The sequence below is a fragment of the Lissotriton helveticus genome, chromosome 7 (genome assembly GCF_964261635.1).
Source record: "Lissotriton helveticus chromosome 7, aLisHel1.1, whole genome shotgun sequence".
NCBI lineage: Eukaryota > Metazoa > Chordata > Amphibia > Caudata > Salamandridae > Lissotriton > Lissotriton helveticus.
In genome coordinates, this window is record NC_136068.1 from 1047388376 (window position 1) to 1047401677 (window position 13302).

The following is a 13302-nucleotide window of genomic DNA, read 5'->3' on the forward strand; positions in this document are numbered from 1 at the left end:
GCTTCGAAACGCGTCGGGCAGATCCCGTACGGAGCGGCGTCTATGAGTGGATCCCCGTCCTCACCTATACATAAACCAAGCTGCTGTTCGCGTGCTACTCAAAGGTGGACACCTTCGAGCTTTGATATATATATATATATATATATAAACTAATATACTACAGTAATCCTTTCCACTTACCCAACACGTGTCCGAGAGACGAAGAAAAATGCAGTCCGGAAGGCAAGAGGTTGGTATGGGTGGGCGGGCGTGTGATCTACAATAAACATTGTAGAAACACTTGCTGCCTAATGTTTCGAGTATACACGCCTCCTCACAGGGTGAGGACGGGACAGGAGGGCGGCCTGTGTGGGATAAAGGTATGTCACGGAAGAGCCTCCAACAGGTTGGGTAAAGGGGCCGATAGTTCCGGCCTGACAGTTCACACACCTTCCACCGCCCTCAGTACACGTCTGTGTGGTTTAGACAGGGCAGTCATTCTGCAAGGAACTTCTCTATCTTTTCAAGGTGTGCTAGTTTTGTCTACGAATGCATTCATTCTCATGGAGCAGTAAAGGCTGGAATAGTGAAGCATCTTTGTAAAGTGTTCATGAGATATATTGTAATGACCTAACTCAGTGGTTTTCCTTTTATCGATCCCTGAAGAATGAAAGGCTGAGCCACCACTGCCAGGAATTACATGTCAGCCCCGTAGGGTACACGCGTGCTGTGAGGCAGGGGCCAGTATGTATTAGGTAGTTTCCCACCTGCATCAAAGCTCCCAGGGTTGGTTCGCTGCTGACTTAGAGCTAGCTAATTGCAGGTGATCGGTATCCCATTGTTCTCCCCCACTAGGCCACGGGGATCTCTCTGGAGATACACTGCACTATTAGCACGACTAAAGGCAAAGATATTGCTAAACAGGGGTTATTTGTGCCCATTACTGTGTATCAGCGCTTCAATCATTCATGGGAATTATAGGACTGGAAGACAGGCTTATTTTTCTGTGCTCAGTGCTATGCATACAGCAGTATGTGGAGTGGAACATGCAATGAGTTTAGAAACTGAGATACTTTCTCTTGCTGCAGACAGGGATGTTCGTGCATAGGAGCGCCCCCCCCCCATCCCATGACAGCAGCAGTTCAGGCAGTGTTAACTGAACTGCACATGTCGGATTGGCTGGTGTTTTCACAGGGGCCTGTTTGACATGCGCAGTTCAGACTTCTGATTCAACAGCTGAAAGACAGCTAAGAAGCAGAAGCACAGCCCCGTAGGTCGTCGATGGAGCTCTGTGGTTATATATTTTTGTGTAATTGTTTTTTGTTGTGTAAGAATATTGAGATGGGTGTGAATGTTTTGCTTTTGAGAGTGTGGTATGAGAGGTGAGGGTGTTTGATGTGAGGACATTTGAGGGGGGTCTCTGTCTTTTGTTGTCTGAATGACCAGGATTAAACTCATGTATCCATTCATGTATTTTACCTGTAAACAATAATATTTGTATATGCCACTTTTGCATTTGGCAATTAATGAATTCCTAATTATGCTTGTGTTCATACTTTTACCAAAAGATATGTTATAATGATTAAAAAGAAAAAGATGAATAAAATGTCATATATTTTTGTACATTTTAGTATTGTTAGACTGATTTCTGGGGAACTGCCCGATTTGAGCCTTGTGTTGGCCACTAGATACATTGATATAGGTCTGACAGGAGCATCTGTACATGTTATTTTTCTTGGTTCCTCCCCCTGGCTCCTGGACCTAAAAAGTATGTTGAGGGGGCACCTTTCTTTGAGAATTCAATATTAGGTGGGGCACCAGGCCCAACAATCTCCCCTAACAATGCCACTGCATTACAAATTGCAGGTTCTAAATTCCCTGGCACAGCAGCCATGTGATATTCTGCTCCTCATCTTTTAACGTGGCTGACGTTTTATATTTTTCTTTGTAGACTTGTTGTACAAGTCTCCTAATTAGTGCTCTTCATGTCTTTGCCTTCTGCTCGTGAAATGAGTGATAGATGATAGGCTGCTCCCTTAGGGGTACTTTCTTCATTAGTGGTAACAGCAGTCCCTGTGAGCAGTCATGACACATCTAATGGTTGGTGGCAGCTGATTAATGATCGTGGGCACAACCTGCACCCTTGTGACTCTAATATCTTCACACTATAATGTGGTAATCTGTGCAGTGTGTCATTTCTGCACACTCTGATCACATGTGGTGTTTGTGTAAGTAGTGCTTAGGTGCATGACAGATGAGGATACCCCATTTACCGCCCCCTTTGTATTGATCTAACCCTTAAGGTTGTAGGGTGCTTCTTGGTGTGTAGTGGCCAACAGAGCTTCTAGCTTCCCTTATTTCTGCCATTCCCATACATTGCTCTTTCCTTTAATCTTCCCGCCAGACACCATTGTAAAACCAGGTGCACGTGTCAAGGCCGAAAGCACATAAAAAAAGAGCAGGGTTATTTTGTGTCCACCTTTCCTAGACCAAGATTGTGCCAGCAGGCCAGCCTATTGCCTAAGAGAAGCAATGCCTAATTGCCAAGGGCATATCCTTAGTTAATCACATAAACAAAGAGATGGGCTGCCTGCCAGTTCTCCACATCAGGGGGCTTGAGCGCTGGAGAAGCAATTGCCCAAAACCTCAGCGTGACAGTTCACCTTGGTAGTTGGCTCTCGTGGAGCAATCGTGTACATGAAGGAAATTTACTTTCAAGTGAGTATCTCCCTCTGAAGGTTTGTGGCCACCTTTGCATTTGAGGAGCCAGTTGGGTGAAGCTCAACTCCCCCTGTTTCTGGAAAAAAGCTGAATCTCTTGCTGATTCAGTGGTTCTCGCTTTTGCCTTGGAAGAGCTCTGTCCACACCTGTGAAGCAAAAGGCTGATTCCAGAGGCAGGAAACTTTGAATGTTTTCCCAGGGCTACAGATCACTTCACAGACTTTGCTAGAGCTACAGCGGTAAGATCAGGAGACAGCCGGCAGGGTGTCCTGAAAATGTGCCTTTTATCAGCCCGAGTCTGAGTCCAGCTGCCATCCACTGCTCTGCCAGAAGGAGCATTGCAAGACAGACTGAATGCCTGCCACCGTTGCCCAGTCGGCCCCAGATCACACGAACAATGTCGAGGGTGAGCAGTGGAAAGATGAGAAGATCCCTGGAATTCCACACACTGAGTCAGGCCTGTCCGATTTCTCTCTCCCTCGTCTGCACTGGCCATAGTGCCAATATCGGCCCAGCCCAGACCTTTCATCATACAACACACCACTCCACCAATAACCGACACAACACAAGTTTGATGGAGAAAGTTGTTGCAGTTTTATTCGCATATACATTATGCTCATGTATGTTGGGTTATCTTACGGGTCGATCCAGAGCAGGCCGCCCCTTGCGACCCGCCCACCTGATGAGCCATAACCCCCCGGGGTGATAACCGCGGGGGCGTTTGTCAGTTTCGGAGGAAGGTCTAACCCCTCCCCTCGGCGGACCTCTATTCCGCCCCTTGCTCACGCCCCCCCCCCTCGGGGGGCGGAGCGTAGTGGCAACCCCCGGTTGCTCAGGTCTACAACCGCCCGAAGGACTAACGGGGCGCCGTCGGTCTTCCAGGATCCATCACAGCGTGGATCTCCCTGGGGGATAATTCTGCTCTCGCACCCACCGGTGCTCCTGTAGAGGGTACCCCTCTGTACCTTTCTGCATTGGATCGCCCTGTAACTCTGCCTGCAACACAAAGATAGTAATATTAATAGCAAACCCCCCCCCACTTACTGCCCGAAAGCAGGGTAAGCGGATGGGAGGGAAAAGGCAACGGGCAGTCACCCGCTCTGTGTCCAGCCGGGGAGGGCGAGGGTCAGCGCGAGGCAGTGACCAGCGAACAAATAGGGCGCTTGACCCTCGCCCCCAGGGCTAAATAGTCACCCCTCACCCCAAGACACAGGAAATGACATCACGGGGGGGATCAATGATCCCTCCAACCACTAGACCGCTCCGGGCTGTGCCATCCTATGGCACTAAGGGTGGCCGCCCTCGTAGGTGGCCACCCTTGGTGTCCCGGGGCAGCCAATCATAGTGCCAATATCGGCCCAGCCCAGACCTTTCATCATAAAACACACCACTCCACCAATAACCAACACAACTCAAGTTTGATGGAGAAAGTTGTTGCAGTTTTATTCGCATATACATTATGCTTATGTATGTTGGGTTATCTTACGGGTCGATCCAGAGCAGGCCGCCCCTCGCGACCCGCCCACCTGATGAGCCATAACCCCCCGGGGTGTTAACCGCGGGGGCGTTTGTCAGTTTCGGAGGAAGGTCTAACCCCTCCCCTCGGCGGACCTCTATTCCGCCCCTTGCTCACGCCCCCCCCCTCGGGGGGCAGAGCGTAGTGGCAACCCCCGGTTGCTCAGGTCTACAGCCGCCCGAAGGACTAACGGGGCGCCGTCGGTCCTCCAGGATCCATCACAGCGTGGATCTCCCTGGGGGATAATTCTGCTCTCGCACCCACCGGTGCTCCTGTAGAGGGTACCCCTCTGTACCTTTCTGCATTGGATCGCCCTGTAACCCCGCCATGGCTCTGGGTGTGGCCGCCGCCGCCCCAGAGTCCCCCCACCTACTAGCTTCCTATTAGTACAACCTGCTGCTCCTAGTGCTTTCCGCTATATCAACCCAAGATCGTCATATCATCTGGGGGAAATGAACCCCGTCTACATCAAAGCAAACAGTGCATTTGGCAAGTAGCAGCCGAGCCTGATGAAACAAGTTCTCCTATGTTTCAGGCTACTCCCAAGTTATCGGGCAACACTATCCAACTCTCATTGGCGCCAAGGACCTATTGCACAACAATTGCAATCACCGGCCTCTTTCAGTTCATGCAAGGACAAGTCTGCTCTCTTCCTCAGCACCACCAAGCTGGCATGCAACCAAACTTCCTTCTCCCATCTGCCGCCCTCCGGACAGGGAACTGAGCCAGTGATGCCCATGAACTTCACAATAACTGCCAGCTGTGCCTTGCAGGTGTCCATCAAGTGTGCCACCCCCCAGACTGTTCCTATTCTATACCGCTGGCTGACCAGCAACCAACACGCCCCTAACAGGTAACAACGCCACTGACACTGGTATGGTGTCCCTTGTCTAGCATGTGGCCTTACACCCTTACTTAGACCTACTGGGGACATATTCACCAACAAGGTCACGCCAGGCGGTTCATTCCCTTGCCGCCGACCCTACTGTAGGCTAACCAACTCCTCGCATGTTTAGCCTCGCTGGAAAGACATGTAACTTCCAACCCATGGGAACCTAATTGTAAGACCATCACCTCTCAACTAAGTCTGCCAACTGCGTTCTGTTGTCGGCTTAAAAGACTGTGTAGAGGATCTCCTCATGTTTGACACTTGTACAAGACGTCCCCCTGTGCCTGGCCTTCAATGGACCCTAAGAAGCTTGTAACAAGCCGCCTATATCACTGTATCTAAGTTGGCAAATAAGAGAAGTAATCCTTCCTCGCATTTACTTCCGGGGATGTGCACACTGCCAGAGGAATCCTTACTATAGTACCTGGAAACAACTAAGCTGATACTATCTAGGTGAAAGCTACGCGAACACCTAGCCACTGGCCCTCCACTGCGTGACAACCCCTGTTTGTTGATTTTAGCTGTTAGAATTGCCTGGTCCCTAACGAACCCTTCACGTAAAACTAGCCAAACCAAACGCTAACTTGGCCAACTAAGAGCCAACATGTGTCCCAAGGATGTCACAGCGTAGGGCAGGATGCCGCAGTTAATGTGATGCTTATGCCGGCCCCCTAATCTGCAGGGCTATCCAGCTTGATCAGGTGAAGTGCTGAATATTGCCTGGTATATAGCCGCTATGCCAATTGCCTCCCTGTACTTTACAAAAGGAGCACTTCACTTCAGTCGATGTTGCTTCGTTGTGATTCAGTTGCATCCAAGTAAGAAGCTACCATATCGCTTTCTTGCGTAGCCCAACTCGAGCTAGCCGCCCCAACATGGCTGCCCCACTTCTCCCTGCCCTGTGAGACCATATCCTATCGGTGCACTATGAATGGCATGCAAAGACTATGACAAACACTTTCGTGTTAGAAGGGAACCATGGAGAGGAGGGAAACCTGCTATCTCTGACAATACCCATATGACCATCAAGGAACTCTAAGCATAACCTGGTTAAGGCTGCTTTAATGGGATATCCCCATCTTGAAGAGTACATGCGTGAGACCGACATATAACAAAATTGGGAGTCAGGTGCCCGATATGGAAATGGACTGACGTAGCAGTTGCTGTACAAAGAACACATTCCATTATTGCACATGTGATGTATGATATGCCCAGACACTCTCGTTGATTAAAAAGACCCGCATATCAACTGTGTCACAGGGGATGTAAGAAAGGCCATACTGTTTCACTGCTTTCCAAGAGAACACCCCGTTAATGCCTAGTGAATAGCGAATTGCCAAGGCTCAACAGTTGTTCTAAATGCGAAAACATCCCAATAATGTACAGGAGCTACCTGCCCTGCTCACGTACCAGCTGACTACCACTGTACTGTTACTATGGGGCGTAGCCTGCGCGCCCCAATCCCAGGGACAGGAGTGATGCCTGGGGCGAAAATAGGTGTCCCAGACCCTGGCTCACTGCCCCCTTAGTGTGCTATGACCCTTATACCTGTAGATGGGTCAAGAGACACCCCCATGTGGGCCGAGCTGTTCTCCAGCACAATTCGTACCTAACACATCCATTAGAAGCCCTGCCCCCTCCCCATCAATAACCTCACATTACCCTGTAATGAGGCCGGGGCCAACAATGTTCCCCACGCTACCAAGGCTGACCCTTGTTGTCAGTTCGAGAACTAGATTGACCAATTACAATCTCGTAAGGAGTTGGGTGGGCAATCACTTGCATACCTCCAGGATAGAGGCAGAAGTGAAGTGTTGTGTCTTGACACTAAGTCATATGGCCAAATGCTGAGTCGAAGTGACCGGAGCACTTGTTTGAGTGGAATATCACAACAACCACGTTCCCTAACCACACTATTCAGTAACACTTCCCAGTGCCCTTTCTAAATTGTGAAAGGGGGACCCAAAATTAAGCAAGGTCGATACCCCTTGACTAAGGCAAATCTTCCCATTCCTATTCGTCCTGCAGCCATATACCTCTACTAATCATGTACGCTATTTAACTTGCACCCTTGCCACCTATTCCTCCTGGAATGCACCGTTACATAACTCATGCTAAAATGAAAGGGTGCACAAGTTGCTCCTGTGTAACACTTCTGTCCTTAATGTGAAGCGGCTGAAAGCCTACGAGTAGAGTACGCGCTAAATAAAGGCAAAATTAAAAGGGAATATGAGATAGAGAACTGCGGCGGGCTGCGAAGCGTGATGAAGCCTCGAACCCAGTTCCCCCGCATAACTTGTTAATCGTGCACAACTATGGAACTATCAGCGACTAACAGGTAGATGCAGGCCCAGGGGAAATACGTGGGCCCGTGACATTACACTATACTAAGAAATTGACCCCTTGTAAAATATTACCACCCGGTCCCTTAATTAACTGTGGCACCAATGGAGCGGCCCCCTGTACCAGCACAAGGCCGTCCGCCACGAGGGTGGCTAGAAGGTGTCATACACGAGGTCATGGCAATCCTGAAAAGATGCGGTGAACAACGACCGCGGAGGCCCGCAACCGCTAACCTGGGAAACTAGCGATGCTGCACATGGCATCGAGCTCGCTACGGGCAATGCCATCGGCGTCGGAGAAAATAAAACGTCCCCAAAAACGCTACTTCCGTCCAGGGCTACTATACTCCCTATGCGCCGCAGGGCGGGTGCCTAATAACTATGAGAGGACGTTACGTTGCGACCCAAAAACCACCCAAGGAAGGACGCAACTGCTTGTACATAGCCTCCCCACTTGGGAATGCGGTAACTACCATGCCTGAGCAGCCAACCCTGGTCCGAGTGATAATCACAGTCCAGGGCGAGACCAGTTGCATTGAAATGTTGTTACTATTGCCGCTGGCATTTCTTGGTGTGGCAGCTTCCTGCACTCGCCCCTGCTATTCCTTAATATATGTACATAACGAAGTCACACTCAAAGGATACAGCCGCGGCTGATGCTCAAACCCTGTTCTCCTGCTTCAGAGTCAACAGCATTATATGTAGAGCCGCCTCCACGCACCGGGTAGAAGTCACTTCCAGCCCGACGAAGAGGAGTCTGTATCAATGTTCTAACTATATTGCGAGAGAACACGGCGTGCACACCACTACGCCAGAAATAATGCCAAAATGCGCATACAGGGACCGGGGAATCTACTAGAAAAGCATCGCGCTTCTCCCTGGTGACGACCGGCAACTCGGCCCGCAGGCCGAGCGGTACATCACAAGGAGATGGTAAATAATTCCATAGGGTGTAGAAAGGAACACAAGTCCCTAAGACCCAAATCGTAGCCGACCTAAATATGAGCCCGTGTGAGTCAGCAGCCTACCTACGCGCAGTAATAGCGTGTCCTGCCAGGATCGAACAATAACGTTGAGAGACAACGAGACGGCGGAAAACACGGTCACCGTACCCCTTTCACTCCCTACGTACTGAATGGGCTGCATCGCCTGAAATCGCCCCGGACCATCTCCACGCACGTGCCTATCATAACAAATAGCGCTTAAAATTGGCTCTTCCACAACCGCAAACTCCGAGGGTCGGACCATGATGTCACGCTGCCCCTCAAAATGGCCACACCTGGACGCCATTAACCTCTATGCATCGGACTCCTAATGCTCCTCAAAATGGCCGCACCTGGACGCCATTACCACACGGGGCAAAAGAGAAACAATCATCCCAAAACAGGACCAACTCTGTACTCTGTCCCTGCGTCAACCCCCTATTGGGAACTTGCCTCAAGCTGCCTGTTGATTTCCAAATCTTGCACCCCGTTGTTATGCCAGGACAAGCTCGCCCCCGTATGCTCGGACACACACGACACATAGAAGGAAAGCTAGCCCCGAAACGTACTAGCTAAGACAATCCACGATGTGTCCCGTAACCCTGCTTAGCCAGCCATAGGTGCTCAGACGCCCGGCATTCCCCAATGCCTGGACGCCATACCGAAATTGCATGAAACTAACACAACCTTAACATGATTCCCCAGATGGTATCCAAAACTGCTGTAATGTCTTGATACCTTTCACACTAGAAAATGGACTGTAGCCTCCAACCTTACTCGGAACCAGCTTCCAGGGACCACGGGCATACAGGGAAGATTGAGCAGATAGAGCACTTCCAGCAACCTAAATTGGTGCAGGCCCCAACCCGGGCTCTTTATTTACTTGCTCGGACCGGGGTAAGAAATATGCACGAGCGCCGCAAGCTGCATGCAAAGACAAGGAAGGGGTGCCGGAGACGCCCCCCCTCCGACATACTGAAAGGCCAGTCCCGCACAGATACCCGCCCTGTCCCGATGCAAACCGTGCCCACTCCGAAGCCAAGACAGTAAGGCCCCTACAAGCTTCCAAATGCAATCACCCCCCACATGTCTAAGGCAGCGCCATCGTCAGCAAAAGAACCCGGGGGAAGGGCTCTTCACGCTGTGTACATCAGCCACCCGCCCCAGAGTCGAAGCAACACGGCTGAAGGCACACTATCTCAAGCACAGCAAGTACATATCGCACAAGCCAAAGTAAGAGCAAATATGACATAATTACAATGAAAAGAACTTCCTGGCGAGCAATTTTGCAGCACTGTATCCATTAAAGCCGGCCCACTGCCACAGCGAGATAAACCAACGTAACCTTGCGTTTTCCGTCATGATGTGCAATCCTACCGACTCATCTTGATGAAGTCCTGCAGTGATAGAAATTGAAAATAATCAATACTTCATACCCACCCCACCACCCCACACTGCCCCATCACTCCATGTCTGTCGACCTTCCCTTTGCTGTTCTCGTGCTGAAAAACAAAACAACACATAAAATTCCCCAAGCCCCCCCCGCCCCCCTTGCCAAGAACAAGGTCGCATGAGGAGTAGGAAGGGGTAGGAGAGCGCGCTTGTCACACGCATGCGCGCTATCCGACCAGCGGCCATGCGCGACCCCAGAAGGCCAACGGGTGATGATCGCGCTACCTGGCGTGTGCCGACCTTCTCTCCCATCTGTCCTGCAGTAGACACAAATAAAAACGTCAAAAGCCCCCCCCCCGCATCCCCATTGCCCGGGTGAAATAAAGTTCAACATTTACGATTGTCATATTGCTTCATTTAATGTAACGTTCGCCTTTGCAATTTGTTCACTTGTAATGTACTCATGTGTCAGTTGAGTTCCCATTAAGAAGCGCTCTGACACCTTCGGGCAAAGTCCGCGCTATGTAGCAACGCACCGACTGCTGCGTGTAAGACCGCGCCAGGATCGCCCAGGGCAGATAATAAGCAACGCTAAGACACCATCGAGTAACGTCCGCGCTATGTAACAACGCGCAAATAATTAAATAAAAGCAGTCGCCGATCCGATAATAATACACATGACACATAACGCATGCATCCAGGACAGTAACGTGACAAGATGTCCTAAAGTGACCAATAATGTCCATAACATCGCACCGAATCCTGTGTGTGAACATCGCGACAGGGCAAGCTATCCCAACCCTCAGCGCTGCTGACGAGGTGCTGCGAGGGGGAGGGGGGGGAGTGCGCGCGAGACTAGCATGCATGCGCGAAGGCGAGACTACCCTCCGTCCATTATAACCCCCCAGAAAGTCCAGCGTGGGCCCCAACCACGAGAACAAAGGGCCCGCGAGGCCACAGGTGCCGGAGCAAGATAAGGCATGACTGAGAAACCTCCCGGGGCACCGCCCGCAGATGCCGCTCCCTCCCGCCCTCCGGCCGGGGTCCAAGGGAGGGAACAGGGGCCCGATGCCCAGTCAGTCCTGGGGCTTAGTATACCAATACGCCCTCGGCATCAATGTAATTATCTGCCCATACGCCACATGCGAAACAAAACTACAAGACCCAGAAAGCACAGCGTTTCTGGCGAAAACCAGGAAAGGCTGCGAGAGCGTGTCACATGGCGCGAGGATACCTGGCAGCCGTGAGGGAGGACCAGAGGTAAACATGAAATAAACCCTGGGTTAGTATGTTATCAGGGCGTAGTCCGTAACAGATAGATACAAGTAGATAACGTTATGGGAAAATCTGGGTGTGGAAGACGGGGGGAGTACTCGCCCGCCCGCTCGCCTGACGCTCAAGGTACCCCGGAGACCCCGGCCCCTTCTCCCCACACAAGCAACAACAGAGCAACTGACCCGGCCGTCTCCCTCGACACTGTCGTCCTCCACCCCGCAACAGGGGAAGCAACGCGGCCCCGCAGACCGGACCCTCTCCCCCGCACTCCCCTATGAAAAACAACAACCCTTAACCCTGCACCAAACCCACAACGTCCCTCCTCACCTTAAAAGGCAACGGGCAGTCACCCACTCTGTGTCCAGCCGGTGAGGGCGAGGGTCAGCGCGAGGCAGTGACCAGCGAACAAAGAGGGCGCTTGACCCTCGCCCCCAGGGCTAAATAGTCACCCCTCCCCTAAGACACAGGAAATGACATCACAGGGGGATCAATGATCCCCCCAACCACTAGACCGCTCCGGGCTGTGCCATCCTATGGCACTAAGGGTGGCCGCCCTCGTAGGTGGCCACCCTTGGTGTCCCGGGGCAGCCAATCAAAGTATGTGATATGTCACTAATTCAGTCTGAGACAGTCTGATTCTTCCAGGAAGCCGTGTGTGCTTCCTGGGGTGTAAGTGGTACAAAAGGGGGTGGTGATGGATGGAGCATCTGAACCAATCAAACACTCACACCCAGTCAACATGTCTGAACCGGGGTGGCAGAGTGGGCTAAAGAACGGTGATGGATTAAACCCAGATCTGTTGACTGGGTGTGAGTATTTGATTGGTTCAGATTCTCCGTCAATCACCACCTCCTTCTATACCTCCTGGGTGTAAGGGCACCAACTTTCGGAGAGGGTGAGCATCGTAAGTACCAGGATAACTAGTAGGCCATGTGCTTCTCGTTTGCCTGCTTATGACTCTGAGACAGACACAGCTGTAAGACATTGTGGGGCAGATTTACATGCCCTCTGCGCTGCCAGTATGTCACTTTTTGTGACACAGTGGCAGTGCAATACACTGCCCCATAGTTACAAGGACAGGAAAAGCCACCTTGCGTGGCTTTTCCTGTCCTTGTAAATATGAACCCTTTAAACACAGCACTTTGCATGAAAGGGGCATTCCATGGGTGTTGCTGTGGGTGTTCCCACGCAACACCCACGAAACGAGACACATTTCCAGATTTACGAGGAATCATCAATCTGGAAATGCGTGTGAATGCTATGCCTACCAGGGGAGACGTAGGGAGGCGCAACGAGGAGGAATGTATTAATTTCTCCTAGTTTTTGTTTCCTGTTTCTATGCGTGCTGCATTCTGCAGCACACATTGATAGATGAAATCCCCTCTAATGATTGTTTTTGTTCAGGAAGGGTTCCCTTCCTACCCATAAACAATCATTGAAAGAATGCTGTTTTTCAACTTCTATGTGTACTAATGCAGCATAGCAAGGCAGGGGTCGGCATCGGACACGCCGCATCTATGGCGGTAGTGTCGGAACCCTGACGACGCCACAGGGAGGCGGACCCATTGCGCACAACAGTGATGCGATGGGTGCGCCTCACTCTAGATTGGTCCACCGGCTTGTGACCCGGAAGTGATAGTGATCACTTCCGGAGAGTGCGTTGGCCAAACGCTGGGGGCCGGTTAGAACCGGCTCCTGGCTGAGTTAATGCCAATAATAGGCTGGGGAGCGGTGAAAACAGCCTCTTTGTTTGCCGCCCCCACAGCCTGCACAACGAGATCTTAAGCAGCCTCGCTAGGAGGCGGCACTTAATTTCTCTCTCTTTCTTTATTTCAGGTGGCTGTGTCGGGAGTTGCGGTCGTCTGGACTTACCCGGCTGGAGCGGAGTTTGCGGTTACCCAGCGGAAGCATTTGAGCATCAAGGGACATTGCCATTGGTTGGGAGTGTTTGCACAGGAACACAGGACAATGCAGGAGTGGTCTAGACCTGGGAGAGGCTAATTCACCCTGTGGAGGTACAGTTTAGGTGGCTGTGTCGGGAGGTTGTGGTCGTCCCGAGTTACCCGGTGGGGCAGAGTTTGCAGTTACCTGGTGGAAGCATTGGGCATTGCTATCGGTTGGGAGCCTCGGCGGGAACAATGGGCATACCCGGCAGGAGCGCTACCTCGTTGGGTAGCTGTGTCGGGATTTGCTATTACCCAGGAG